Here is a 15815-nt window from a genome sequence, read left to right on the forward strand (position 1 = left end):
AGTGTCTGGGCCAGTGTTCAGGTGTGTGGGTAAGGGTAATGATAGGCTTGTGCTTAGAGTTTACATTAGGTTTAGGGTAATTGATAGTGTTCGGGTTAGTGATAGTGTTAATGTTAGGCCTAGGGTTTGCATTAGGGTAAGAGTTATGTTAAGTATAATGGATAGGATTAGAGCTAAGTTTAGGGCTAGGTTTATGGTTAAGAATAGGTCTTGAATTAGGGTTAGTGTTAGGGATAAAACTAGGATTAGGCTTATGTTTATGTTTAGCGTAAAGGTTAGATTCTGAGCTAGGTTTAGGGCTAAATGAGTGTTAGGTTTAGGGTTACTAGTAGGGATAAAACTATAGTTGTCATAGGGTTAAGGTTAGGATTAGGACTAGGGACATCATTAGAGATAGGGATATGGTTAGGGTAATGTATGATTAGATGTAGATATAGGGCTATGTTTAACGTTAGTTTGTGGTTTAGGCTTAGATTTAAGGTTATAGTTATGTTTAGGTTTATAGTAAGTGTTAGGGTTTGAGCAAGGGTTAGATCTCTGGCAAGTGTGAGTTTTAAGGTTAGGTCTAGGGTTAGTTTTCCAGTTAGGTATAGGTTAATAAGCCTAGTATTATCAATAAGATGAGGTTTAGGTTTAGAATAATGGGTAGGCTTAGAGCTAGTTTTAGGGCTAGGGTTCAGGTTAGAAATAGGGCTAGATTTAGGTTTATATTTAGGGATAGGTGTAGATTTATGTTTAGAATAATGTTTAGGATTTGAGCTAGGATTAGGATGAAGGCAAGTGTTAAGTTAGGGTTAGGGCTAGTGTTAGGGTTAGGGTTATGCTTAAAGCTTGATTTAGGCCTAGGATTAGCTCTAGCTTTTTTGTTAGGTTTAGGCCTAGGTTTAGGGATATGGGTAATGTAATATCTAGGATTCTGTTGAGGGCTAGTTGTATGGTTAGGGTTATGGCTAGGTCTAGTGTTAGGTTTAGATTTTCGGGTAGGGTCATATTTAGAGATAGGTTTACTCTAAAGGCAGGGTCAGTTTTTGGGTTAGAGTTAGAGTTAGGGTTACAACCAGAATTAATACTAGGTTTAGCTCTAGGGGTAGGGTTTGTGTTTGAGTTAGGTAAAGGATTCATGTTAGGGATAGGGCTAGATATATGTTTAGGTCTAGGGCTAGAGTGTAGGCTAGATTTAGAATTTGGTTTAGGTCTAGGTCTAGTGTTAGGTTTTGTTCTAGGATTAGCGTCAGTTTTAGACCTAGGGTTAGTGTTAGGGTCAGAATAAGGTTGAGGGTTAGTGTTAGGTTTTGAGATAGGGTTAGAGCTAGAATGAGGTTTAGGGTTAGGGCTATTGATAGGGTTAGGGTTTTGGTTAGCCTAAGAATTAGATATAGGTCTAGGGTTACCATTAGGGTTACGGTTTTTCTTAGGTCAAGTGATAGCCTTAGAGCTAAGGTAATGCTAGATTTATGGTTAGGGATAGAGTTAAATATGGGTTTAGATCGGGTAAGGCTAGTTTTTGTGTTAGGGATAGGGCTAGATTTTTGCACTGGCTAATGTAAGAGCTAGGGTTACAATTAGGGTTAGTTTTAGAGTTAGGATTAGGGGTAGGTCTAGTGTTAGGTTTAAGTTTAAGATTAGGGTAATATTTAGAGCTAGGTTTATTGTTCGGATATGAGTCAGCATCAGGGTTATTTTTTGGGTTAGGGTTATGACTCAAATAAGGGCTAGGTTTAAGACGAGGGCTGTGTTTAGACATAGGGTGACTCTTAGGATTTCATTCAGGGTCAAGGGTAGGTTTAGTGTTTTTGTAAGGGTTAGGTTTAGGGTTGGGGCTAGGGTTTTCATTAGGGTTAGGATTAAGTTTAGAGTAATAGATTGGGTTAGATGTAAGGTTAGGTGTATGGTTAGGTTTAGGTTTAAGTTTAATTTTAGTGCTAGGTTTACTGGTGGTTTAGTGTAAGGGTTAGGTTTTGAGTTAGGGTTAAGGCTATAGCAAGGTTTAGGTTTAGGGTTAGGTCTAGGGTTAGGGTTATGGTTTGGGTTAGGGTTTCGGGTAGGGTTAGGGATAGGGTTATCATTCGAGTTAGGTTAGGGTTAGAGTTAGGGTAATGGCTATGATTAGAGCTAGTGATAGGTCTAGGGTAAATGTTAGGATTAGGGCTATGGTTAAGGGTTATGGTTAGGGATAGTGCCAGGTTTATGTTTAGGCTAAGGGTTAAGCTTTGAGCTAGGGTGAGGACTAAGGTAAGGGTTAGGTTTAGGGTTAGATCTAGGGTTATGGTTAGGGTGAAGGTTATGCTTAGGGTAGGTTTAGGCCTCTATTAGGGTTAGGTTTTGTATTAGGTTTAGGCCTAGGGTTAGTGCTATGTGTACTGTAAGATCTAGGATTCTGATTAGAGCTAGTTTTAGGGTTATGACTAGGTCTAGTGTTAAGTTTAGGTTTAGAATTAGGGTCAGGTTTAGAGCTAGGTTTAATGTTAGTGTCAGAGCCAGTGTTCAGGTTAAAGTTGGGGTTAGGGTGAAAGCTAGAATAGGACTAGGGTTAGGTCTAGTGGTAGGTTATTGTTTTTTTAGGTTAAGGGTTATACTTAGAGCTAGGACTAAGTTTTTGTTTAGGTCAAAGGCTAGAGTCATAGCTAGATTTAGGATTAGGTTTAGGTCTAGGGCTAGTGTTGGGGTTAGGTTTAGGTACAAGGTTACAGGTATTGCTAGTTTTAGGTTTTGGTTTAGGTTTAGGGTCAGGTTTAGACATATGATTAGTGTTAGGGTCAGAATAATGGTGAAGGTTAGGGTGAGGTTTGGGGTTAGGATTAGATCTAGAATGAGGGCTAGTGTTAGGACTAATAATAGGGCTATTGTTTGGGTTTGGTTAAGGATTAGGATTAGGATTAGGACTAGAATTAGCAATATGAGTAAGGTTTGGCTTAGTGTAATGGATAGGATTAGAGCTAGATTTAGGGTTAGGATTAGAGTTAGGTTTATGGCTTTTTTTATGGTCAGGGTTAGGATTAAATCTAGTTTTAGGGCTTGAATTAGGGCTATTTTGTGTTAGAGTTAAGGCTAGGGTTTGGCTAAGGCCAATGTAAGAACTAGGGTTATGATTAGGGTTAGTTTTAGGGTTAGAGTTTTGGCTAGGTCTAGTGTTAGAATTAGTTTTAGGGTTAGGGTGATATTTAGAGCTAGGTTTGTGTTTGGATATGAGTCTGGGTGAGAGTTAGTTTTAGACCTAAGACTCAAATTAGAACTCATGGTATGTCTAGTTATGGGTTAGGTTTTGGTTTAGGTTAAGGTTTAGGGTTAGAGCAATGGCTTAGTTTTGTTTATGGCAAGGGCTTGGATTAGGGCTAGTTTTGGGATTAGCAATAGTGTTAGAGCTAGTGGTAGAATGAGGTTTAGGCTTAAGATTAGGGTTAGATTTAGAGTTGTGGTTAGATAGGCTTAGGGCTATGGCTAGGGTTAGGGCTCAGATTAGGTCTATTGTGAAGGTTATGATAACGAATAGGTTTATAATTATAAATATAAATAGGTCTAGGGTGTGTGTTAAAGTTAATGTTAGGGATAGGGGTAGGGGTAGGGTTAATATTAGGGTTCAAATAGGGCTAGTATTAGTGCTATGATTAGTATTAGGGTTAGGCCTATGGTAAGGGCTAGAGTTAGGGTTAGTTTTAGGGGATGGGATGGGTTTATATAGCTAGGTTCAGTGCTAGGGTGAAGTTTATAATTAGGGATTGGGCTAGGATGATGGTGAGGTTTAGAATTAAGTCTAGGTTTAGGGCTAGGATGAGAGCTATGGATTGTGTTATGGTTAGGGCTAGGATTAGGGTTAGGACTAATGTCAGGTCTAGAGTTTTGGTTAGGCATAGGTTAATGGCTAGGCCTATTGAAAGGGTTAGGTTTAGGGTAGGGTCAGGTGTAGAGCTAGATAAATATTAGGGTCAGAGTCTGGGTTAGGGTTTAGCTTGGGTTAAGGTTTAAGATTAGGGCTCAAATTAGCATTAGGGTTAGAGATAGGTTTAGAGTAATGAATACAGTTAGGTTTGCAGTTTAGTTTAGGTTTAGAGTAATGTATAGGGTTAGTATTAGGGATAGGGTTAGGGTTAGGCCTAGGGATAGGGTTAGGGTTAGGCTTATGTTTAGAGTAATGGATAGGTTTAGTGATAGTGTTAGGGCTTAGGTTAAGGTTAGTATTAGGGCGAGGGTTTGAGTTACTCCTAGGGTTTGTGTTAGGGTTAGGTTTAGGGTAATTGTTGGGCTTGATCTAGGGTTAGGGATAGGGCAAGGGTTAGGATTAGAATCAGGGATATGATTAGGGTTAGGGTTAGGGTTAGAGTTAGTGCTAGGGTTAGCATTAGGTTTAGGGTTATGTTTAAGGTAATAGATAAATTTAGAGCTAGGATTTTGGCTCTGGTTACAGTTAGGATTAGGGATAGATTTAGGATTAGGGTTAGAACAAGGGTTATGTTTAGGGTAACTGTTACAGTTTGAGCTAGGGTTAAGGCTAGGGCAAGCATTAGGTTTAGGGTTTGGGCTAGGATTAGGGTTAGGTTTATGCTTAGGTCTAGGTTTAGGGCTTGTATTAGGGCTAGGTTTTGTGTGAGGTTCATGGCTAGTGTTAGGGCTATGGGTAATGTAAGATCTAGGGTTATTGTTATGGCTAGTTTTATGGGTTAGTGTTATAGATATTTCTAGTGTTAGGTTTAAGTTTTGAGTGAGGATAAGGTTAAGAGGTAGGGTTTGTGTTAGGTAAGCATCAGTGTTCACGTTAGCTTTGGGTATATGGTTAGGGCCAGAATTAGGAGTAGGGTTAGGTCTAGGGGTAGGATTAGTCTTTGCTTTAGGTTAATGGTTATTTTAGTGTAGGGCTAAGTTTTGTTTAGGAGTAGGGCTAGAGTTATGGCTATATTTAGGATTAAGTTTAGGTCTAATGCTAGTGTTACCATTAAGTTTAGTTATAGGTTTACTGGAGGGCTAGTGTTAGGGTTAGGTTTAGTGTTAAGGTCAGGCTTTGACCTAGGGTCAGTGTTAGGATCAGAATAAGGGTAAGGGTTAGGCTTAGGCTTTGGGTTAGGGTTAGAGATAGAATGAGGGCTAGGGTTAGGACTAGTAATAGGGTTAGGGTTTGGGGTAAGCTAAGGATTAGTGATAGAACTAGGGTAGCATTAGGGTGAGAGTTTGGCTTGGGGTAAGGAATAGGTTTAGAGCTAAGGTTTGGGTTAGTGATAGGGTTAGGGTTAGGGTTAAAGCTAGTGTTGAGGCTCAGATTAGGGCTAGGTTTTGGTTTAGGGTTAGGGCTACAGCTAATGTAAGAACTAGCTTTATGATTAGGGATAATTTTAGGGTTAGGATTAGGGCTAGGTCTAGTGTTTGGTTAAGTTTAGGGTTAGGGTGATTTTTTTAGAGGTAATTTTAGGGTTAGAGTCAGGGTCAGCATTAGTTGTAGGCATAGGGTTAGGACTAGGTCTAGCATTAGGATTTGGTTTAGGTTAAGGGTTAGGATTAGGGCTCAGTTTTGGTTTAATTTTAGGGCTCGAGTTAGCCATAGGGTTAGGGTTAGTGTTAGAGTAATTGATAGGGTTAAGTTTAGTGTTCAGGTTAGGTTTAGATAAAAATAAGGTTAGTGTTAGCGATAGGTTTAGGGTTAAGCCTAAATAGATAGGGTTAGATTTAGGTTTAGCACTAGGGTTAGTGTTAGGTTTTGCATAAATATTAGGGTTTGAGCTAGGATTAGGACTATGGCAAGGGTTAGGTTTACGGTTAGGTCTAGGGTTATGTTTATAGTTAACATTAGTTTAGGTTTAGGGTTAGGACAAGGGTTAAGTTTACAGTTAGGGTTAGAATAGTTTTAGGGTTAGGGCTAGTGTTATCATGATATTTATAGTTAGGGTTAGAGTAATGGGTGGGGTTAAAGTTAAAGTTAGTCTTAGTGCTAGTGGTTGGGTTAGGGCTAGGATCAATGTAAGGGTTAGGTCTAGAGTTAGAGTTAGGGTTAGACTTGGGGGAAGAGATGGGGTTATAGCAAGGTTCAGAATTAGGGAGAGGGATAAAATTAGAGATAGGGGTAGCGTTAGGGTTTGGGTTAGGATCAAGGCTAGGTTTAGCGCTAGGATGAGGTCTAGCGTTTGTGTTTGGGTTATGGCAAGAATTAAAGCTAGGGCTAATATCAGGTCTAGGGTTATGGTTTAGGAATAGTTTTGGGTAAGATTTATGGCTAGGTTTAGTGTTAGAGTTTGGTTTAGGGTGAGGTTCAAGTTGAGAGCTAGGGGTATTATAATAGTCAGAGTCAGGTTTTGGGTTTGGGTTAGGTTGAAGTTTAGGGTTATGGCTCAAATTAGCATTAGGTTTGAGTTAGTTAGGATAATGTATAAGGTTAGGTTTAGGCTTTAGGTTAGGTTTAGGGCTCAGATTATGTTTAGGGTAATGGATAGGGTTAGGGTTAGGCCTAGGGTTCGCATTAAGTTTATGGTTATCATTAGGGTAATGGATAGGGTTAGAGCTAGTGTTAGGGCTAGTGTTATGTTTAGGATTAGTGCTACAGTTAGGCTTAGTGTTAGGTTTAAGGCTAGGTTTAAGTTTAGGTTATGGGTTAGGGTTTGAGCTAGGGTTAGTGCTAAGGATATGGTTAGGTTTAGGATTAGGTCTAGGGTTAAGATTATGGTTATCATTAGGGTTAAAGTAATGGACATGTTTATATGTCTGGTTAGGGTTAGGTTTAGATTTAGGACTGGGGTTAGTGTTAACTTTAGCATAATTGTTAGGGTTTGAGCTAGGGTAAGGACTATGGCAAGGGTTAAGTTTATGGTTAGGTCTAGGGTTAGGTTTACAGTTAGGGTTAGACTAGGTTTAGGGTTTGGGCTAAGGTTATCGTGACATTTATTTTTAGGGTCAGGGTAATTTATGGTGTTAGTGCTAAGGTTAAGTCTAGTTTTAAATTTAGGATTAGGGATAGGGTTAGGGTTAGAATTAAGCTTATCATTTTCTTATGGTTACATTAAGGGTAAGGGTCATGGATTGAGTAAGTGATAGGGTAAGTTGACGCTTCAGGTTAGTATCAGGGCTAGGGACAGAGTTAGGGTTAGGGTTACAGTTAGGGCTAGGTTTAGCATTTGTTTTAGGCTTATGATTAGGGTAATATTTAGAGTTAGAGCTAGAGTTTGGGCTATGGTTACGGTTAGGATTAGGGCTTGGATTGGGGTTAGGGTTTGGGCTAGGGTTATGTTTAAGGTAAGGGCTAAGTTTTGAGTTAATATAGTGCTAGGGCTAGGTCGAGGATTAGGTTCAGCCTTAGGTTTAGGGACAGGATGATGGTAGGTTTAGGGTTACAGTTAAGTTTATGGCTAAGGTTATCATTAGGGTTAGGAGAAGTGTTACGGTAATGGATATGGTTAGAAGTAGGTTTAGGTTTAAGTTTAGGGTTAGATTTAGTTTTAGGGTTAATGTTAAGTCTATGATTATGTTTAAGTTTATAATACGGGTTAGGTTTTGAGCTAGGATTAGGGCTATGGCGAGTGTTACTTTTAGAGTTATGTCTATTGTTAGTTTTCTGGTTAGGGTTAGGGTTATAGTTAGGGTTAAGGCTAGGGTTATCAATACAGTTAGGTGTAGGGTTAGGTAAGGTGTAGGTTTAGAGCTAGGTTTAGGGTAGGGTTAAGTTTAAGGTTAGGGCTAGGGTTAGGGTTTATAATAACGTATAGGTCTAAGTTTATATTTATGGTAAGGTTAGGCTTTGAGTAAGGTTTAAGACTAAGGCTAGGGTTAGGTTTAGGGTTAGGGTTAGGGCTAGGATTAGGGTTGGGGTTATGCTTAGGGCTAGATTTAAGCTACAATTCACTCTAGGTTTTGTGTTAGGTTAAGGCATAGAATTAGAGCTATGGGTAATGTACGAGCTAGGATTATGATTAGGGCTAGTTGTAGGGTTAGGGTTATGGCTATGTCTAGTGTTAGGTTTAAATTTTTGTTAGGGTAAGGTTTAGAGATAGGTTTAGTGTTAAAGGCAGGGTCAGTGTTCGGTTTAGAGTTAGAGTTAAGGTTAAAGCAAGAATTTGGACTAGGTTTATGTATAGGGGAGGGTTAGTCATTGCGTTAAGTTAAGGGTTATTGTTATGGCTAAGGCTAGGTTTTTGTTTAGCTCTAGAGCTAGAGTTAAGACTAGATTTTGTATTAGGTTTAGGCCTATAGATAATGATAGGGTCTGGTTTAGGTATAAGGTTACTTGTAGGGCTAGTGTTATGGATTGGTCTAGTGTTAGAGTCAGGTTTAGTCCTAGGTTAGTGTTATTATCAGAATAAGGCTCAGGGTTATGATTAATGTTTGGGATAAGATTTGAGCTAAAATCTGGGCTAGGGTTAGGATTATTCATATGGTGAGAGTTTTGATTATCCTGAGGATTAGGAATAGTTCTAGGGTTACCATTAGTGTTATGGTTTTTCTTAGGGTTAGGGATAGGATTAAACCTTGTGTTAGGGGTAGGGGTAGGGGTAAGTTTAGGGTTAAATCTAGGTTTAGGGCTCCAATTAGGGCTAGTTTTTGTGTTAGTGTTACAGCTATGGTTAGGGAAACAGGTAGTGTAAATAGCAGGGTTACAGTTAGGGTTAGCTTTAGAGTTAGGGTGAGGGATAGTTCTATTGTTAGTATTAGATATAAGGTTAGGGTGATATTTAGAGCTAGAGTGGTTTTTAGGATAGGAATCAGGGTCAGGGTTAGTTTTAGGGTTTGAGTTAGGACTCGAATTAGGGCTAGGTTTTCTGTTAGTGTTTGGTTTAAAGTTAGCATCATGTTTAGAGCTAGGGTGAGTGTTAGGTTATGATTCAGGGTCCGGGTTAGTTTTAAGGTTATTGTTAGGACTCGATTAGGGCTAGAATTAGTTCTTGTAGTAGTTTAGGTTTTGGTTTAAGTTTAGGTTTAGGGTTAGGTCTATTGCTTGGTTTTGTTTTAGTCCTAGGGTTAGGGTTACGGCTAGTTTTACAATTAGTATTAGGGTTAGGGCTAGTGTTAGTGTTAGGCTTAGACTTACGGTTAGGGTTATATTTATAGTTAGGTTTAGATTTAGGATTAAGCTAGGATTAAGGATAGGGCAAGGGTTAGGGCCAGGGTTATAGTTATGGTAAGGGATACATTTAGAACTAGGGATAGGGCTAGTGTGAGAGTGTTAGTGATAGGGCTAAAATTAGAGTTAGGGTTTGGTATAGGGTAAAATTATGGCTAGGATTAGGGCTAGGGTTAGTGTTCAGCTTAGGCCTAGCAATAGGGATAGGATTAGGTTTAAGTTTAGGATAAAGAATGGTGTTATAGCTAGATTTAGGCATAGGGTGAGGGGTAGAGTTAGGGTTAGGGTTTGGGTTGGGGTTATGTTTAAGATTAAGGCTAGTTTTAGGGCTAAGATAAGGGCTAGTGTTTGTTTTAGATTCAGGGATAGGATTAGTGCTAGGGCTAATATCAGGTCTAGGGTTATGGTTCAACATAGTTATACAGTTAGGCTTATGGCTACGTCTAGTGTAAGGTTTAGGTTTAGGGTAAGGGTCAGGTTTAGAGCTCGAGGAATTATTAGGATTAGGATATGGCTTAGGTGAAGATTTAGGTTTATGGCTCAAATTAGCATTAGTGTTAGGGTTAGTGTATAGTTAGGGTTTGTTTTAAATTTCAGGTTTAGTTTAGGGTAATTGATACGGTTAGCATTAGTGATAGGTCTAGGGTTAGGCTTAGGGTTAGCATTGAGGTAAGGGTTATGGTTAGGGTAATTGATAGGGTTAGAGCTTAGGTTAGAACTAGAGTTATGGTTAGGAATATGCCTTGAGTTAGGGTTAGAGTTAGTGTTAGAACTAGGGTTAGGTTTAGATTTTGGGTTATGTTTAGCACAAAGTTTAGGTTTTGAGTTAGGGTTAGGGCTAGGTTTAGTGTTAGGTCTAGGAATAGGATTACAGTAGGTTTGGTGTTAGGGTTAGAGTTAGGCTAGGGTTATCATTAACATTAAGGTTAGGGTTAAGGTAACAGATAGGGTTATGTTAGGTTTAGGTTTTGGTTTAGAGTTAGAATTAGTTTAAGATTAGAGCTATGAATATGTTTAGGCTTGTGGTTAGGTTGATGGTTTGATCTAGAATTAGGGCTATGCTGAGTGTTAATCTTAGGGTTACATCTATGGTTAGTTTTCCAGTTAGAGTTAGGTTTAATATTAGGATTTGGGCCAGGATTAACAATAAGTTTAGGTTTAGGGTTAGGGTAATGGGTAGGTTTAGAGATAGGTTTAGGGCTAGGTTATTTTAGGATTTGGGCTAGGGTTAGGGTGACAGTTAGGGATAGGTCTAGGTTTATGTTTAGGGTAAATGTTACGATTTGAGCTATTTTAGGACTAAGGCAAGGGCTAGGGTTATGTATAGGGCTAGTGTTAGACTTAGGGTTATGCTTAGGGCTAGGTTTAGGCCTAAAATTAGCTCTATGTTTAGTGTTAGGTTTAGGCCTAGGGTTAGGGCTATGGGTAATGTAAGATTTAGGGTTATTATTGCGGCTCATTTTAGGGTTAGGGTTATGGCAGTGTCTAGAATTAGGTTTAGATTTTGGTTAGTTTTAGGTATAGAGGTAGGTTTAGTGTTAAAGGCAGGGTCAGTGTTAAGGTTAGAGTAAAAGTTAGGGTTAAAGCCAGAATTATGACTAGGTTTATGTCTAGGGGTAGTGTTATTGTTTGGGTTAGGTAAATGTTTTGTTAGGGCTAGGGTAAGATTTTGTTTAGGTCTAAAGCTAGAGTTCAGGCTTGATTTAGGATTAGGTTTAGGTCTATATCTAGTGGTAGGGTTAGGTTTAGGTATAAGGTTACAAGTAGTGCTAGTGTTAGTGTTTGGTTTAGGGTTAGGGTCATGTTTAGACCTATGGTCAGAATAAGGGTCAGGGTTAAGGTTAGGGTTTGAAATAGCATTAGATCTAGAATGAGATCTAGGGTTATGACCATTAATAGGGTTAGGATTTGGTTAGCCTAAGGATTAGTAATGGGTCTAGGGTTAACATTAGGTTTAAGGTTTTGCTCAGGGTAAGGCATAGGGTTAGGGCTAGAGTTAGGTTTATTGTTAGAGTTAAAGCTAGGTTTAGGGCTCAGATTAGGACTAGTTTTTGTGTGAGGTTTAAGGCTAGGGTTAGGGCAATGGCTAATATAAGAAGTAGGGTTACAATTAGGGTTAGAGGTAGGGATAGGTCAAGTGTTAAGTTTAAATTTAAGATTAGGGTGATATTTATAGCTAGGGTTAGTGTTAGGACATCAGTCAGGTCAGGGGTAATTTTAGGGTTAGGGTTTGGACTCGAATTAGGGCTAGATTTAGTGTTAGGGTTCAGTTTAAATTTAGTGTGGTGTTTAGAGCTAGGATGAGTGTTAGAATATAATTCAGTTAAGGGTTATTTTTAAGGTTATGATTAGGACTCGAATTAGGGCTAGGATTAGATCTAGGTGTAGTGCTAGGGTTTGTTTTAAGTTAAGGATAGTGTTAGGCCTGTTGCTCTGTTTGTTTTAGTGCTATGGTTAGGGTTAGGGCAGGTTTTATGATTAGCTTTTGGGTTAGGGCTAGGGTTATGGTTAGGTTTAGGATTAAGTCTAGATTCAAGATTAGGGCTAGGTTTTGTGTTAGGTTTAGGGCAAGAATTAGGGCTAGGACTAATGTCAGGTCCAGGTTTATATTTAGTGATATTTTTAGGGTTAGGTTTATGGCTGGGTCAAATTAAAGTGTTACCTTTAGGGAAAGGGTCAGATTAAGAGCTGGGGTAATATTAGGGTCAGAGTCAGGCTTTGGGTTTGGGTTAGGCTAAGGTTTAGGGTTAAGGCTCAAATTAGAATTAAGGTTAGAATTAGGGTTAAGTTAATGGATAGTGTTAGGTTTAGAGTTCAGGTTAGGTTTAAGATAGTGATAGGTTTAGGATTAGGCTTAGGGTTAGCATTAGGGTTATGATTATCGTAGTGTAATTTATAGGGTTAGACCTATGGTTAGGGCTAGGGTTATGGTTAAGATTAGGGCTAGAATTAGGGTTAGAGTCAGGGTTAGGGCGAGGGTTACAGTTAGGATTAGGTTTAGGGTACGGTTTAGGGTTGGAGCTAGGATTTTTTTTATGCCTAAGGTTAATTTAGAGTTTGGTCTAGGTTTATGGTCATGGTTAGTGTTACAGTTAGGGTGAAGATTATCATTAGGTTTAGGGTAATAGGTTTAGATGTCAGGTTAAAGATAGGGTTAGGTTTAGGTTAGCCTCAGAATTAGGTTAGAATTAGGGTTAGGATTTGAGCTAGCTTAAATTTAGCATTAGGGTTAGGTTCACTGTTAGTTCTAGGGTTAGGTTTATGTTTAGGGTTAGGGTACATTTAGCTTTCATTCTAGTGTTATCATTAGGGTTTAGTTTAGAGTTAGGGTAATGCATAGGGCTCCAGCTGGGGTTAGGGCTAGGGTTAAGGTTAGAATTAGGGCTGGGGTTAGTTAGGTCTAGGTTTAAGCCTTGGGTTAGTGTTAGGGTTAGGTTAAGAATAAGGGTTAGGGATTGAGCTAGATTTAGGGCTAAGGTGAGGTTTAGGTTACAGTCAGGGCTAGGGTAGGGTTAGGGTTTGGTTTAGGTCTAGGGTTAGCATTAGTTTTAGGGTTATGGTTAGTGTAATGGATAGAGTTAGAGCTAGGTTTTGGGCTATGGTTACAGTTGGGATTAAGGCTAAAGTTAAGGTGAGGTTTAGGCTTTGGGCTAGGGTTATGTTTAAGGTAAGGTTTAGGGTTTGAGCTAGGGTTAGGGATAGAATGAGGGTTAGGGTTATGCTTAGGGTTAGGTTTAGGGCTGTAATTATTGTTAGGTTTTGTGTGAGGTTTAGGGGTAGTGTTAGATATATTGTTTATGTAAGAGCTAGAGTTATAGTTATGGCTAGATTTAGCTAGATTTAGAATTCATTTAGTGTTAGGGTTAGTTTTGGGGTTAGAATAAGTTTTATAGTTAGGGTTTTTGTTAGGGTAAGTATCAGGGTTCAGGTTAGGATTAGGTTTAGGGTTAGGTCCAGAATAAGGACTAGGGTTAGGTCTTGGGGTAGAGTTAGTGTTTGGTTTAGGTTAAGGGTTATTGTTAGGGCTAAGGCTGCAGTTATGGCTATATTTAGGATTATGTTTAGGTCTAGGGCTAGTGTTAGTGTTAGGTTTAGGGTTAGTATTACTGGTAGGGCTAGTATTAGGTTTCAGATAAAATTTAGGGTCAGGTTTAAACCTAGGTTTAGTGTTAGGGTCAGAATAATGGTCAGGGTTAGGGCTAGTGTTTGGGTTAAGTTTAGAGCCAGAATGAGGGCTAAGGTTAGGACTAGGAATGGAGTTAAGGTTTGATGTAGGCATAGAATTAGGGTTAGGACTAGAGTAGCAATAGGGTAAGGGTTTGACCAAGTGTAAGCAGTAGGGTTAGAGCTAGGATTAGGACTAGGTCTAGGGCTAGGGTTAGGGCCAGGGTTAGGGTTAGGGTTCAAGTTAGGGTTAGGCCTTGAATTAGGACTAGGTTTTGTGTTAGGTTTAGTGCTATGACTAATTTAAGAACTGGCATTATGATTAGGACTAGTTTTAGGGTTAGAATTAAGGCGAGGTCTAGTGTAAGGATTAGGTTTAGGGATAGGGTGATGTTTAGAGCTAGGGTTAGTGTTAGGGTCGGAATCAGTGTTAGTATTAGTTCTAGGGTTAGGGTTAGGACTCTAATTAGGGTTATGTTTAGGACTAGGTGAAGGATTAGGGTTTAAGTTAAGGGTTAGAGTCAGTGCTATGGCTCGGTTTTGCTTGAGGGCTAGTGCTAGGGTTAGGGCTAATTTTCAAATTTGCATTAGGGTTAGAGCTAGTGTTAGGGTGTGGTTTAGGCTTAGGTTTAGGGATATATTTAGAGTTAGGGTTAGATCTAGGTTTAGAGCCACAGTGAAGGTTAGGGCTAGGGTTATGTCTGGGGTTTGAATTATCATAAGGGGAAGGGTTAGAACTAGAGATAGGGCTAGGGCGAGAGTTAGATTTAGTCTTAGTGTTAGGTTTAGATATAGGGTTAGAATTATGGCTTAATTAGGGCTAGCATTAGAGCTAGGTTTAGTATTCAGGCTGAGCCTAGGGTTATGGCTAGGGTTATGGTTATGGTTATGGTTAGGTATGATGTTATAGCTGGCTTTGGAACTAGGGCAAGAGTTAAAATTAGGTTTAGGTCTATGATTAGTTTGGGTTAGGTTGAGTATTAAGGCTAAGATTAGGGCTAGAATTTGGGCTAGAGTTTGTTCTAGGGTTAGGACTTCATTAGAGATAGGGCTAATGTCAGGTCTAGTGTTATGGTTAGAGATAGTTTTAGGGTTAAGATTATTATTATTAGGATGAGGTTTATGGATATGGTCAGGTTTAGGGTTCAGATTAGGTTTAGGGTAATGCATAGGTTTAGGGTTAGGACTAGGTTTAGGGTTATCTTAGTGTTAGCATTAGGGTTAGGATTAGGATTAGGGTAATGTATAGGGTTACAGTGGGGTTAGGGCTTGGTTTATGGTTAGGATTAAGGCCAGGGTTAGGGTTAGGTTTTGGCTAATGGCAAAGGATAGGGTTAGAGTTAGGTTTAGGGTAAGTGTTAGGGCTAGAATTAGGGTTATGGCTAAGGTTAAAGTTAGTGTTAGGGCTCTGATTAGGGATAGGTATTGGGTTAGGTTGGGGATAGGTTTAGGGCTTCAGCTAATGTAAGAACTAAGGTTAGGATTAGAACTGGTATTAGGGTTAGGGTTAGGGCTAGGTCTAGGGTTAGGTTTAGGTTTAGGTTTTGAGTGATATTTAGAGCTAGGGTTAGTGTTAGGGTCAGAGTCATGTTCAGGGTTTGTTTTAGGGTTAGGGAGGGGACTTGAATTAGAGATAGGTTTAGGGCTACTTGTAGGTTTAGGGTTTGGTTTACGTTAAAATTTAGGGTTAGGGCTATGGATTGTCTCTTTGTAGGACTAGGGCTAGGTTAGGGCTAGTTTAGGATTAGCATTAGTATTTCGGCTTGTGTTAGTGAGCGGTTTAGCTTAGGGTTGGGGTTAGATTTAGGTTAGGCTTAGATATAAGATTAGGGCTGGAGCTAGGGTTAGGGCTAATATAAAGGAAAGTGATAAGAATATGGTAAGGGATAGGGTTAGCACTAGACATACGACTAGGGCGAGAGTCAGAGTTAGTCTTAGGGCTAGGGTTAGGTTGGGTTTAGCGGTAAATTAGGGCTGGGATTAGGTCTAGCATTTGTATTAGGGTTAGGCCTAGTTTTAGACTTCAGTTTAGGTTTGGGGATAGGGTTAGTTTTAGAGGAAGGGATGGGGTTAGAGCTAGTTTTAGAGCTAGGTCGAATTTTAGAATTTTGGTTAGGGCTAGGATTATGGTTTGGTTTAATAATAAGTCTAGGTTTAGGGCAAGGATAAGGGCCAGGGTTTGTTTTAGTGTTATGGTAAGAATTAGGGCTAGGGCTAGGGTCAGGTCTAGGCTTACATTAGGGATAGATTGAGGGTTAGATTTATGGCTAGGTCTAGTGTAAGGGTTAGGTTTAGGGTAAGGGTCAGGTTTAGAGCTAGGGGTATTATTATGGTTAGAATTAGTTTTCAGGTTTGGTTTAGGTTAGGGTTTAGGTTTAGAGCTTGAATTAGCATTAGGGTTTGGTTAGAGTAATGATAGGTTTAGGTTTAGGGTTCATGTTAGGTGTAGGGTAATTGATAGGGTTAGAGTTAGCAAAAGGGTTAGGGTTAGGCCTAGTGTTATGTTTGTGTTAAGATTAAGGCTAGATTGGGGGTTTGGATGAGAGCTAGGTTTTGTGTAAGGGTTAGGGCAGGTTTTAGAGATAGTGATAATGTCAGGTTTAGGGATACAGCTACAAAT

Source organism: Ictidomys tridecemlineatus, chromosome 1 (assembly GCF_052094955.1).
Source record: "Ictidomys tridecemlineatus isolate mIctTri1 chromosome 1, mIctTri1.hap1, whole genome shotgun sequence".
Lineage (NCBI taxonomy): Eukaryota > Metazoa > Chordata > Mammalia > Rodentia > Sciuridae > Ictidomys > Ictidomys tridecemlineatus.